Consider the following 13,892-nt stretch of genomic DNA (forward strand, 5'->3'; position numbering starts at 1 on the left):
CCTGACATCACATTATCTGACCTTTTCCGCTTGACTCATACATATACTAGATATTACAAATAAGGGAAACCATGGGACCTATGTTTCTTTGGGCCTGGCTTACTTCACTTAATATAATTTTTTCCAAGTTTTTCCATTTCTTAACAAATGGGGCAATGTCATTCTTTCTGATGGAGGCATAGAATTCCATTGTGTATATATACCACATTTTCTTGATCCATTCATCTACTGAGGGGCATCTGGGTTGGTTCCATATCTTAGCTATGGTAAATAATGCTGCAATAAACATAGTTGTGCTGGTAGCTTTAGTGTGGTCTTATTTGTAAACATTTGGGTAAATGCCCAAAAGTGGGATTGCTGGGTCATAGGGGAGTTCTATGTGAAGTCTTTTGAGGAACCTCCATACTGCTTTCCAAAGTGGTTGAACAAGTTTACACTCCCACCAACAATGAAGTAAGGTTCCTTTCTGTCCACATCCCCTCCAGCATCTGTTGTTGTTAGAGTTCTTGATTTTTGCCATTCTAACTGGAGTGAGGTGATATCTCAATGTTGTTTTGATTTGCATTTCTTTTATGGCTAGGGATGTTGAACATTTCTTCATGTGTCTATTGGCCATCCTTCTTTCTTCTTCAGAGAATTTTCTCTTTAAGTCTTTCGCCCACTTATTTATTGGGCAGTTGTTTCTTTGAGGATTTGTTGTTGGGGGGTTTAATTTTTTGAGTTCCAAGTATATCAGCCATATATTCTTATATATGAGTATAAATCAGAGTAGTCCCTCTCTCATGTCTAACATTGGCATCTGATATCTAACATAGTCCCATCTGATGATGGACAGCCATCCCTACATTCTTTTCTATCATTAATTTTGGTGTGTCAGGGCACTTTCTCACAAAACAGTCCTATGTCTTTGGGAGGGGCACTCTTGCCCATAATTCAGGAGAGTTGATGGAGTCAGTTTTCCTGTCTTAAATCTGTCTACTTTCCACTGGCCTTCATGACATTTCCATCTGATCTACTATGTGGATCTGATGCTAAGCCATCTAAGGAAGAACAATGAACAACCAATGAGGATGAGCTTGGGAAAGAGCAGAAGGCATGTGCTATTGTAGAAGGCCATAAAATGATATGATTCGTTTTTATTTTCTTTGTGATTTTAGAGCCAGAATCTCATCAGGATTGTTCCCAACTTGTATGATCCTCCTGCTTCCCAGGTGCTGGGATTACAGTTATGAGCCACCACACCCAGCTCTATTCTTAATTCAGATTCACATTTCACCTTAATGGGATAAATATCTATTGTTTTTGATCCAACTTTGCTCATGGGTTGAAATAATAGTTCTTACCTATAAAGAATTTCTAAATGATTCTTGCATTGCATTTCAAAAGATGCTCATCTGGGTTGGATATGCTCTGCCCCTATGTCTGACCCTAGTATTTCCCTTTGGATGGACCTTCTCTATTGATAGGCATTTGCAATCCTGAATTCCAAGTTCCTAAGAGAAATGAAGAGATCACCAAAGTTTCCCTATCACATTTTCATTAAGATGGAAATGAGGAGCAAGAATATTTGAGGCTGATTGAAATCATTTTGCCCTGAGGACACACAATGCCCTAAATTACAGACATACTTTAAGCTGAAAGTCAGTGTTTTCCCATAGGAAGAATGTCAATTTAAATCTCAGGTTTTGGCTGATGAGCAGGATGACCTTTACCAGGTCAGCGTGACCAAATCATGTTGACGATACTTGCTCTCGACAAGGAAAATAAGATGCAGTAAAATGAATTTTAAGGGCTTGGACTTTATAGAAATTAATCACTGAGAATACATTTGGAAACTCTAAACCTGGAAATCTCATAGTGAGTGAAGACATGGAACATTGAATGTCAAAGCCGCTTCTTTTCTAGGAAAGTTGATGGGTTTGGAAGTTAGCCCAATTTCACACACAAGATAGAAATGATGAATGCTGATTGTTGTATGTGTTATAAATGCTCTGTGTGTGTGTGTGTGTGTGTGTGTGTGTGTGTGTGTGTGTGTGAGAAAATGTGGAGTCCGTGGTCTCTGAATGAAGCGTGTACATGGGTTGAATTGCTGGGAGGAGGTTAGTTTTCTATAGAGCACCATCTACATCGTCAGAGCAGGCTGGAGCATGAATGCTATGAGTCATTTCCAGCAATGGTCTTTGTAACCAAGGCCTTATGGTTTACTGACATCTGATCAGTAATCACAATGCCATGTGGATTCACCTTCCTGCTCACTCAGGAAAACTGTGCAGTTCTCTGCATTTTTATCACCACCACCACCACCACCGTATCCCATCAGGACTCCAAGAACTTTCCAAATGATCCGATTTGCATCGACTCTTGCCCATTGGGTTTAGTTCAATCAGAGATTGTTGGGCCCTGCTGAGGTTTCTCTTTCAGTTTGTCTTGAATAGTTCCCACATTTGCATTTTTTTAAAAATCAGACTCCCAGGTGAGGCTGATGTGGCTGGTTTGGGACCCACTTTGATCAGCACTGCCCGTGGGCTGGCCAGCTTCTCACACTGCTTTTGTTTAAGCCCCAGTGACTGCTCTGACCTGGGTATCCACTGCCATTTATCACCAAGCTCACACCATTACCTTTGGTATATATTTAGAAGAAGAAACTGTTTTTTCATATGTGTCTCCTCTGAAAAGTAGAGGTATATATTTATATAAATCAGATGTTTTCAGTACATTCTATTGTCCTTTTTGATAAGATCATGAAGCCCATGGATCACTGAAGTGATTCGCTCACTCAGCAAATATTTATGGAATAGGAATTAAATGCAGATACACCAACTGTCTGTCTGTCTGTCTGTCTTACTCTCTTTTATTTTTTGATCAGGGAAATAGCTGTAAGAGTACCTGCTAGTATATCTGAGCTATAATTAAGCATCCCAGAGAAAACTAGGCAGATCTCTGACCAGGTGTACCAAATAACAACAACAAGGTGTACCAAATAACAACAACAACCATAATAATAGTGGTAGTTGGTCCAAATTGGAAGCACAAGCATTGCTGGAGTAAAAGAAAACAAGTTCAGCTTTGGAGGACTTGTGTTTCAATTGTGTTAAGGACATAGGTGAGAGACTCTAAGTACACAGAGTTGGGAGGCCTTGAACCAGTGGCAGGGATCTGGGAATCATTAGCTTGTGTGGTTGTTAGAGGAAGGGTGTGCTGGCTGAGGGAGCACAAATGTTTTTGAAAACAGAAGAAATAGAGTTTACAAAAAAGATTGAGAATCCAAGGCCAGAATCACAAGAGAAAAAAGCCCCTGCCCAGGGAAAAATCCAGCCCTGTGGCATGTGGGGGCCACAGATGGGCTGTGATTCTTGTCAGGTAGCGCTGATGTGTGAGCTTTCTCCAGCTCTCAGATACCTGAGTGAAGCAGAAGAAAAAGCGAGACGGAGTAGACAGCCTCAAGTGAGAAGTGTTGCAGAGATGGAAAAAGGGAAGGATGAGGAAGACCAGACAGAAGTTGTTAAAGAAGTACATTTTATAAAGCAACAAAACTTCTGATTATGTGAAACAGGATGGGCCGTAAGAATATTGTCTCAATGAAGACTCAAAAGTGGTGGAGCAGGGCTGGGAAGGTGGCTCAGTGGTAGAGTGCTTGCCTTGCATGCATGAGGCCCTGGGTTCAATTCCTCAGCACCACATAAGCAGTAAAAGCTGGAAGTGGTGCTGTGGCTCAAGTGGTAGAGCTGAAGAGCTGAGGGACAGCGCCCAGGGCCAGAATTCAGGCCCCATGACCACCACCAACAACAACAACAATAGCCGCAAAGTGGTGGAGCAAAGTGGTAACCATTTAGAAGAAATAATACATGACCATTCCTAATCTTCGCCAAGAGATGGCTGGAGTTCTGAATGAAATGGCAGTGGTGACTTCTTCTTGCAGGCTAAACCTAGACATATTCCTCCCATCCCTTCTTTTCTCTTTTCCCTAAAATGATGATAATTTTACATCATATTCTTGTTTTTTTAAGAGCGTGTTTTTTTAAGAGCAAAGAACCTAACCAATATTTTTCCATCTGGACATGGATAATCCCATGGAAGTCAACTGCCATTCATACAAGCAAAATATGCCTTTGTAGCTGACTCAGAATTCACTAATAATATTATCACCAATGACCATGTAGAACTTTTGAGTGTGAGAAAGTATGGATGGGTGGGGCTGGGAAGGTGGCTCGGTGGTAGAGCGCTTGCCTTGTATGCCTGATGCCCTGAGTTCGATTCCCCAACACCACATAAGCAAAAAGAAAAAAAGCCAGAAGTGGTGCTGTGGCTCAAGTGGTAGAGCGCTAGCCTTGAGCTGAAGAGCTGAGGGACAGCGCCCAGGCCCAGAGTTCAGGACCCACGACCGGACCCAAAAAAGAAAAAAAAAGAAAGTATGGATAGGTTTTACACACACACACACACACACACACACACACACACACACACACACCACACGCACATCTAGGAAAATCTTAATACTTCCTTTTATTCAACCTATATTTCACCCAGATACTAACAAGCAAGCTGAACAATCTCAGGTCAGCTCTGGCTTCTTCCTCCTGTGCTGTTGGGTCAGACCTGACCATTCTTCCTTCCTTCCTTCCTAGGTTGAAGCAAGGGCTCCTGAGGAATTTACACAGTGCAATGGTCAGCGAATAGTCATCTGGTCCTTGAGTTCTCTGTCCTCATTGAGCCACTGAGACACAGTTGGTAGGAAACACGGCCCTATAGGACTGGACACTCAAATACATTTTGCTGAATCAGTTACAGGAAGAGAATCTTCCTGTTGTAATTGTTGTGTGTTTGTTTTCTTTGTCAGTCCTGGGACTTAAAGTCTATCCTTGAGTTCCTTTTGTTCAAGGCTGGTGCTCTACCACTTGAGCCACAGCACCACTTCTGGCTTATTTGAGTAGCTTATTAGAGATAAGAGTGTCACAGATTTTCCTGCCCAGGTTGGCTTTGAACCATGATCCTCAGAACTCAGCCTTCTGAGTAGGTAGGATTACAGGAGTGAGCCACTGGTGCCCAGGTTAGGAAGAGAATCTTTATAAAATACCACCTTTACTTTGGGGGAATTACTACCTTCCCCTGAGAACTACCCAGAGAGAAAGGAACATGTCTCCTGGCCTTTCATTCTGCTTGTTCTCATTGCCTCCTCTTTACTCTTCTTCCCCTGATCTCAGAGAATTCTATTCTGGGCTGGAAGTAGAGGAAATGAATGTTCCTTGGCCTCTGGTTCTCCTACATATTTTGCCCTCATGTAATCTTCCAGACTCTTAAGTTCCCTCTTTCAAAACACACCCGCTCAAAGTTCTCATTGACTATTTCCTTTTTTATCTGGAGAAAAATGTGCCCAAATAACTAGCCCATAATACTCAAATTAAATCTTCTATTCTTGGGGGCAACAATAGTAGAAAATTAGGCCTATGCTTGGATCTACCTTCAAATCAGTGAATCAATCATTCGGTCATGATCAGGCAAAGCCAATGGGTGGGTGCCACCAGAAAAGATGGAAAAAGCCACATGAGTGGCTTTTGAGGTAGCTGGCAGCAATTGGTCAATCGCCGAGAGAAAAGGTCCTGACCCCTCCAGCTTTGAGAATGCTTGGAAAGATTCTAAAGAAATCAGAGTGACCTGAACTAGAAACAGTTGTCTGACCCTTAGGCACTGGGTCCTTTCTTTTGAAGTGTGTGGTGTGTTACTGAGAGATTTTACTTCTCTGTCAGGCAAGGCTTGACATTCCTCAACTCCAGTTTCTTTTTTGTTAGTGACTCAACAAGGTAACTGAGTCCTTAAAAGCCTCTTCATCATCTGCCTTGGGGTTAAGATTAAAATGCATCTTGGTGGCCTTTGAAATTATAGAACCTAATTATTAATGAACTTTGGTTGGAGGTAGTGGTTCAAGGCTTTATGTTAAGATTTCACACATTATAAAACTCAACAGGATTACGCTCACATCCGAGAGAGAGGTATGTATGAAATCCAGCATAGCCCCGGACAATCTTCTAAACTTCTAAAGGGAAAAGGTTTAATGAGGCTCACAGCTTTAGAGGCTTCAATCCCCAACTGACTGGCCTCATTGCTTTTGAGCCTTTATAGAAGCAGCACAGTGGCAGCAGGCAGCAAGGTAAGGTTGCTCATCTCATGGTCAGAGCATAAAAGAGAGAGGAAAGAAGAGACCAAGGTTCCACTATTCTACAGGGTCCACTCCCAATGACCTAAAGACCTCCCACAAAGCCCTACCTTCAAGTTCCCACCACCTCCCAATAAGTCACTGTGGGGACCAAATCTTTACTGCATGGACCTTTGGAGTGCACTTAAGATCCCCAAATACAGCAATGTCCCAAACACTTCTATACAATTGCTCCAGGAGTCTGGAGATCAAGAACAGCATGAAACAGAAATATCAGTTGCTGAGTCAAAGAGGCATTTACAGCTGCTGTTTTGAATCCTACCCCAAAATAGCTCAAGCTCAATCTGCAGAAATTCTGACCCTGAGTGGATATGACTGAATTCTTGAAAGATAAGTTATTCTTGGACTTTCCTAAGCAACTATATATATATTCTTGGACCTTCCTAAGCAACTATATATGTATATGTGTATATATATATATATATATATATATATATATATATATATATATATGAAATCTCATCTTTGTTAACATCACTGGAATGAACATTGCAATGAACACTGCCAATGTCCATTCCCCAGACATAGGCTTTGAAGATTAAATTAGACAGTACAGACAAAAGACCATGCGTCATCACTGAGATGTTTACTAGCATTAATCATGAGAATGATGTACCCCAGAGTTACGGTAGATGCATTTACCTGTGCTTGACTATTAAATCCAGAGCAAATGTCCTACCCCACCCACCAATTCCAATCAGATTTTTGAAAGTCTCAGAATACCAAAGCACTCATTTTAAGATTGCTATTTAACATGACTATGCTACCTTTTATGTGGTATTTTCGAAAGACAGATTCAATCTGAAAAGTACTTTGATGTTGTAAATACCTCACATCAACTCATCTACTTTTAAATGAATCAAAATATTTAGGCATCTTCACAGAAATCTCTAATATGCATAAAACAAGGGCAATCGTTATTTATTTCCTGGTACGATGATAATATAATGTTTTGGGAAGTCTCTATTTGACTTGCATCAAAGGAATAAAAACTTGTTCCATGGGGCTCCATTGTCAGAATAATCAATGCTTGTAAAACACAAAGATTCACATAGCCTGCCCCATGTTCTCCTTCAGGCTGTGGAGTGTGTCCCCACTGAGTCTTAGTGGGAAGAAAACTTACCATCTCTTTCCTGTATTTCCTTTGGAGCTGGACTGCTGGCCAGTGGGAACGGAGCATGGCTACATTGTTAACAGGTTAAAGGCTGACTTGATGTTCTCAGAATCTCTCAAAGGTGCTTACAGAGAAAGAGCTGAAAAGGAGTCAAGAGATCACCCCAACAGCCTCCTTGCTTTCATTATTCTGGGTGCTTACATATTCAAATTGATTTGAATTCCCTGGATATTGTGGATTGGCTGTAGAGGAAGCAGAGCAGAAGCAAGCTGGGTATGATTAGGGGAATGGGGGAAAGCTGGTCTGGCTTTAAAGATGTCCTGCAGATATTTCCCTAAAGCAAAAGGAGCCTCACCATTGTGAACCCAAACAACAAAGAAAGAACTGTGACTCTAAAACATGAGGTTGAATTTTGAAGCTATCTCTGTTAAGCTCTTCAGTATACCAAGAATTCTACTTTACATAGCATTTCAGACTGCATTCCTTGAATTCTTTGTAAGACATGCCAAAAATTCTACTTTATTAGGTAACTTAACTTATACCCATCTGACCTTCTACACTAAAACAAAACAGGAATTTTGAGTAAATGTCTATGACATTTTGGTGAACTGGAGTTGGCATTGAGGGAACTGAGGATTAGTGACTACAGGCAGAATCTTTAGTTGTCGTCACTAATGTGGGGTGAGAAGGTTCAGGGTCCTGTTGGAAAGTGTGGGCAGGCAGGGGAATTCAGAAGACATATGAAATTGTTTACTAGGCATGGGTATTTGTGACCTTTCAATGGCTAAATATGAAAAGAAGTATTACACATACAGTCTATTATATCTCCATATACAAATAGGATGGGAACATCTAGATAGTAGCAAATACAATTTGTGTAAAACATATGGAGGATTTTGCATCCTATTCAAGTCTGCCATTTCCTCTAGGAATAGGCCATCGGGCACTGATGTGGGTTGCCACAACCAGAAACTCACAGGGGATGGAAATGAATGAGGAGGAGGTGGAAGGAGGAGAATGAAATGGAGCTGAGACTTGGGGAAGAGGGACAAGCACCGCCTACTTTCAAGGACTCACAAGGTGATTGGCCAGGCCACAGCAGTCTGGACCTCCAGAGAATTTCAGAGGAAGTCATACTGAAAGATCTAAATGGCATTCTCTAACAGAAACATATAGTTTGAAAGTTTCTAGTAGCTACATTTTAAAAGTAAAAAAAAAAATGTAGTTGAGATAAATTCTAACAATAATAATATATATATTGGTGGTGGTGGTGGTGGTCGCGGGGCTTGAACTCTGTGCGTGAATGCTGTCCCTCAGCTCTTCAGCTCAAGGCTAGCGCTCTACCACTTGAGCTACAGCACCACTTCTGGTTTTCTGGTAGTTTATTGGAGATAAGAGTCTCATGGACTTTCCTGCCCAGGCTGTCTTTGAACTGTGATCCTCAGGTCTCAGCCTCCTCAGTAGCTAGGATTACAGGCATGAGCCACTGGTGCCCGACTCTAATAATATATTTTATCAAACCAAGTATACCCCAAATATTATCATATCAACACTAGATACAGCTCCAGTGGGCTGTAGTGACAGGGCACTGCCATTTTGAATAGCACAGGAAAGAGTTAGGCACTAGCTAGGTCTAGTGCCTTGGTAGAGAATCTAGACCACCACTATATGGAGACAGATGCTGACTAGTAGCTTGAAGAAGAGAAAATGTAGTGGTTAGACACTTCATAAAAAATGTTCTACCTCCCCTGTCATCCAAGTTACAGCATTAAAAAATCAGGGAGATACTATTTCTCATCTGTCAAAATAGCCAAACTTAAAACAAAACAAAAAGCATGATTGTTCAAAGTGTCGTGAATTCCTAGGCCAAGGCTGGCAGTGTAAATAGCAAATACAACAAAAACAACTATTACTTAATCATTATTATGTGAGATAGTATTTTAAGTCTTGTGTTTCTCATAACCCAATAATGTAGATGTCACCATCCAGTGCTCTACCACTGAGTCAGACTCTCCTAAGCTTTTGGAGTTTTGAGACAAGGTCTTGCTATGCAGCCTAGGTGGGTCTTCAACTTAGGATCCTGCCTCAGCTTCACAAGTGCTGGAACTAAAGGCATGTCCCACAACACCCCCTGCTATTGGCCCATTTTAATGACATAATGCAAAATATAGAAATATATATGCAGTAATATGCTATAAATGTCATTGTTAAAAGAAGAAAAAAGAAGTTTTAGGTTTTTGGCTAAAAGCCATTGTGAAATCAGGGAGATAGTTAAGTAAAACTACTCAAAGGAATTGATATATTGATGAAACTTTTTTTGTTTAAAAGCATATGAAAGGGTAGACCACTGATCAGATGCACTGTGTTCATAAACGGTTTTGTTGGATGGCAATTCCTTGTACAACTACTTAAAGATAATAAAAATATATTTCTGAAAAAAAAACACATAGTGTAGTGAGGAAATCCATGGCCTTACGCAGATTCTATTTCAAAAAAGAAAAGAAAGAAAACAACTACCTAACAAACATACACTAAATCGGAGTGGCATGTAATGAGGAGGCATATTGTTTAGGCATGTGCTTGAAGTTAGCCAGGGTACAAGTTAGCGGGCCCTAGCTTGTAGTTCTGGACTTAGTATGTTGAAATATAGAGCTGCTCTTGGATTTAAAGTGGGGTTATGTCCCAAGGAACGCATTCCAATATGAAGAAAATGCAGGTAACATCTGTAACCTAACCAGCATCATGGCTTACCGAGAGCACCATTCAACAGAAATGTTTCTACCTCTACTGCATATGCCTTGCTTTCAGGCCATCTACAGACTGGAGCGATCCTCATTCAAGCTGTCTTAAGTCGGGAGCTCTGTATTTATTTTTGAAGCCTAAGTCAACGTGACCCAGGGTAGCTTCCAGGAGTACAGGACATCAGGTAGAACCATCTGGCCTACTGTAAGCACCTGTTGGCTTTGTGTCTACCATTGCTGCATTGGCAAAAGCAGGTTGCGGGGCTGAGCCTAGAGCTGAAGGATGGGCCCATCCCCTCTGCCTGCTAGAAAGACCCAGCAAGGTACTATGGGTAATTCTAGATGAAGAACTGGTCCCAGTTGTGTGCACCGTCTGCTCTCCATCGCCCTTGCCCATGTTCCTCCCATAGCTGCTCCCTTCCTCTCCACATCCTCCTACCATAGCATCTTGGGATCTGCAGACATGATTGGTTTTGGTCTAGAGCCCTTTAAACTAGAAAGAGCAGAATTCCCCCCTCCCACACCCAGCTGCAATAGCAGAACAGGAACCATAGACCACAGTCAACACCCCCAGCCTGACAGGGGGCAGTGAGAGGCACAGAAAGTCACGGGTGATGGTGACTGGGAACTCCTGGCAGGCAGGTGCTCCCGGTTCTCCTACCTTGGGGAAGGGGATGGATGTCCTTGCAGCAGACTCCATTACTCTTGTCTGGGGATAGTGTCCAACTCTGGTTCCTTCCTTCCTGGCGGCTTTGGGCACTACCCTCTGGGAAACTGTCTAACTCCCCCATGACTGTTACTAAAGGGGGCACAGGAGAATCTGTCCTCATGGTGGCTGGGCCACCTTGTTAGTAGTCGGCTTCCTGAAACACAAGGAGAGGAGGAGTCCTAAGTCACAACTTTGCACCCATATTCATCGATTAAGTCTATAATAGCAATAGATTAAGACTATAATATTCATTGATTAAGTCTATAATAGCAATAGATTGAGTCTATAATATTCATTAATTAAGTCTATAATAGCTATAGATCAAGTCTATAATATTCATTGATCAAGTCTATAATAGCAATAGATCAAGTCTATAATATTCATTAAGTCTATGAGCCCTTATGCCAGGCAGCCAGCCATTCCTTAGAAAAGTCTAACACAGCCGGGTGCTGGTGGCTCACGCCTGTAATCCTAGCTACTGAGGAGGCTGAGACCTGAGGATCCTGGTTCAAAGCCAGCCCAGGCAGGAAAGTCCATGAGACTCTAATCTCCAATTAACTACTAGAAAACCGGAAGTGGTGCTGTGGCTCAAACGGTAGAGTGCTCTCCTTGAGCTGAAGAGCATAGGGACAGCATCCAAGCCCAGAGTTCAAGCCCCATGACTGACAAAAAAAAGAAAAAAGAAAACTCTAAACATGACTAGAATTCTGGGAGATGGTCATAGGATATTAATAGGGTCATCACAGTGACAACACCACATGAAGTTATCACCTTAGAATTCTGGAAGGCAAAAAGGCTCCAATGGGACTCAGTGGTGCTTAGGGAATCCTCAGGGCGCTCTTTCTTGGGGTTTCAGGGGAGAACGCTTCCTTCCCCTTTCCTGCTCTGTAGGCTGCCCATATTCCTTTCCCTCTTGCCAGCAAGGCTCCCGGGGTGTCTTGCTAGATCAGCCTGACAGCGGCCCCCTTTCCCCTCTGGGATTCCATGGAACCATTCAGACAACACAGAAGCACCTCACCATCTGCAATGTGCCAGGGATGAAGACCTTCCGCCAGCTATGTGGCTGGAGGTCATCACGAGCAAGCACCACTCTGGTCAAACAGAACTGTCCTGTGGTCTCATAAATCTGCCATTCATCTGTCTCCCTTGGGAGTTGTGCAACATGTACCCAACCCAGGACTTCATGTTTCACTTGCGCACTTCATGAAATTGAGCTAGAGAAATTCAGAGGAAAGGAAACAATGGCTTTCTGAGTTGAAGAAAGCCTTTTTTTTCCTTAAAAAAATATCTCAATCACGGATTGCAAATGAATACAGAATTAATTGGTGCTTAGGGATCACAGGACAGAGGAGCAACACAAGACCATATGTGGAAATCGCCAGCTCCAATTCCCAGGCCGCCGTTCTATCACAAGGCAACAGAAACACAGCTGTAGTTGGAGCTGTCCATGTCTAGGCCAATCTTACCACTGCCCGCCATATTGTGGCTCATGAATAATTCAAAAACCTGTCTTGGTTGTTTTCTTAACCTCCATGACTCTGTTTCTCCTATGTAAAATTGGGTAAGCATTACCCCTTTTATCTACCACCCAGTATGGGATTGTAAATAATGTTTAAATGCTCTTTGACACCGACCTACAAAAGAGTTATTACATTGGGGTGGCAAATATTATGATGGTAATGAGAACCATCTCACTGGTTATTTTATTATTACACATGCAACTTTTTTTATTCACTTCCTGCATATATTACCATGCAATTGCATATAACATCCATAAGGTAGTGTCTTTTATCTTTTAGGTATCTCATGTTGGCACCAAGAAATATAAACTAAGGCAAGCTGAGATGTGGTTTTTTTTTTTAAATCCAACAAAAAACAAAAACAAAAGCCAACAACTCCCACAAGGTATTTGTTTTATATGGTGAGCATAATGATTGCTTACAATAAAAGAGCCTTGAAAGGTCTTACTTGTTCTAAGATTATTCATGCAGCAATTACGTTATTGATGTCAATCTGTTTTTATGCTAATATATTGTCAACTATTCTGAACCCACTCAACAAAGCACAGTGTAATACTCACAATTTTCCTCAGAGCCTCTCTTTCTAAGAGAGCTATTAAATTCATGATTAGATAAAGCCAAAGGATATAGATATTTCTTTTTTTTTAAAAAAAGAGAGAGATGAGCACAGATTAGTCAAAATCTAAGATGAATCAGAACTTGTCATTTTAAAGCCCAAGTGGGTTACTTGACTTCCAATCTGTACAGGACTACGTTTCTTCCTACACACACTGCCCAACCCCCTCAATTGTGCATCTGATTTCAAGGGAGGAGATATATGAACCCCACAGTCTTATCAAGGGCAAAAGGGCTATTTCAGATCTGATCTTAAATCTGGTTTGGGATTGTTCTGGGTTTTCAAGATCCCATTTGCATTTCAAGCGAGGAAGGACCACTTAGCCCTGGAAAGTTCTTACTGTAGGGTATGTAATGTGATGTTAACGCCTTTCAGCTCAGAAGGAGTTACAGTAGGCTTTTGAGGGGCTGTTGTCAGGTGAGAATTCAGAGAAGTCACATTTTGAAAGATCAAATCTTGGAGTCTTGATTAGAGCCTAGCAGTCTGCAGGCAGCCAATTGTTACAAGTTAGGAAACACACCAGAGAGAAAAGAAAGAACAAAAACAATACCAACAAACCAATTCTGCACGGATAGAGAGCTGAATAAGGGAAGCCATGGTGACAGGACACAGGACACAGGACAAAGCCAGGATGCAGGTGACGTAGTGCAAATGGCCACTGTGCTGTTCTGAACCTAAATAGGGTTGGGTCAGGGGGGCGGGGTCACAGGACACTGGACTGACGGTTCAGTAACCTATCAGCCAAGAGCCCGCCCCTGCCTTCAAGGATCCAGGCACGCCCATCACCTGGGAGGTGGGGCTTCCCCTTCTCCCACCCTGAAGACAGGAGGCCAGACCCTACCATCCACCTTGTAGCCAGGGTGGCAGCAGCCAGACCCGGTCTCCCTACTTCAGTGCAACCCGAATACAGAGCATGTGTTCAGTTTCCTCGAGGTCCTGGGCTCCATCCTAGCCCTGAAGATAATATTCAATGTGTGTATG

The 13,892-nt window shown here is 42.1% G+C and overlaps 1 long non-coding RNA gene across 1 annotated transcript in view; it reads right to left on the reverse strand.

Moving 5' to 3' along the window:
• Positions 1–10,824: 10,824 nt before the first annotated feature.
• Positions 10,825–13,892, reverse strand: part of LOC138838741 (uncharacterized) — a 148,769-nt gene continuing 145,701 nt past the window's right edge. The window contains exon 3 of the long non-coding RNA XR_011375738.1: positions 10,825–10,929. This is a non-coding gene — a long non-coding RNA (uncharacterized lncRNA). The remainder of the gene's footprint in view (positions 10,930–13,892) is intronic.

This window comes from Dipodomys merriami, unplaced genomic scaffold, assembly GCF_024711535.1.
Source record: "Dipodomys merriami isolate MVZ:Mamm:240054 unplaced genomic scaffold, mDipMer1.0.p SCAF_29, whole genome shotgun sequence".
NCBI lineage: Eukaryota > Metazoa > Chordata > Mammalia > Rodentia > Heteromyidae > Dipodomys > Dipodomys merriami.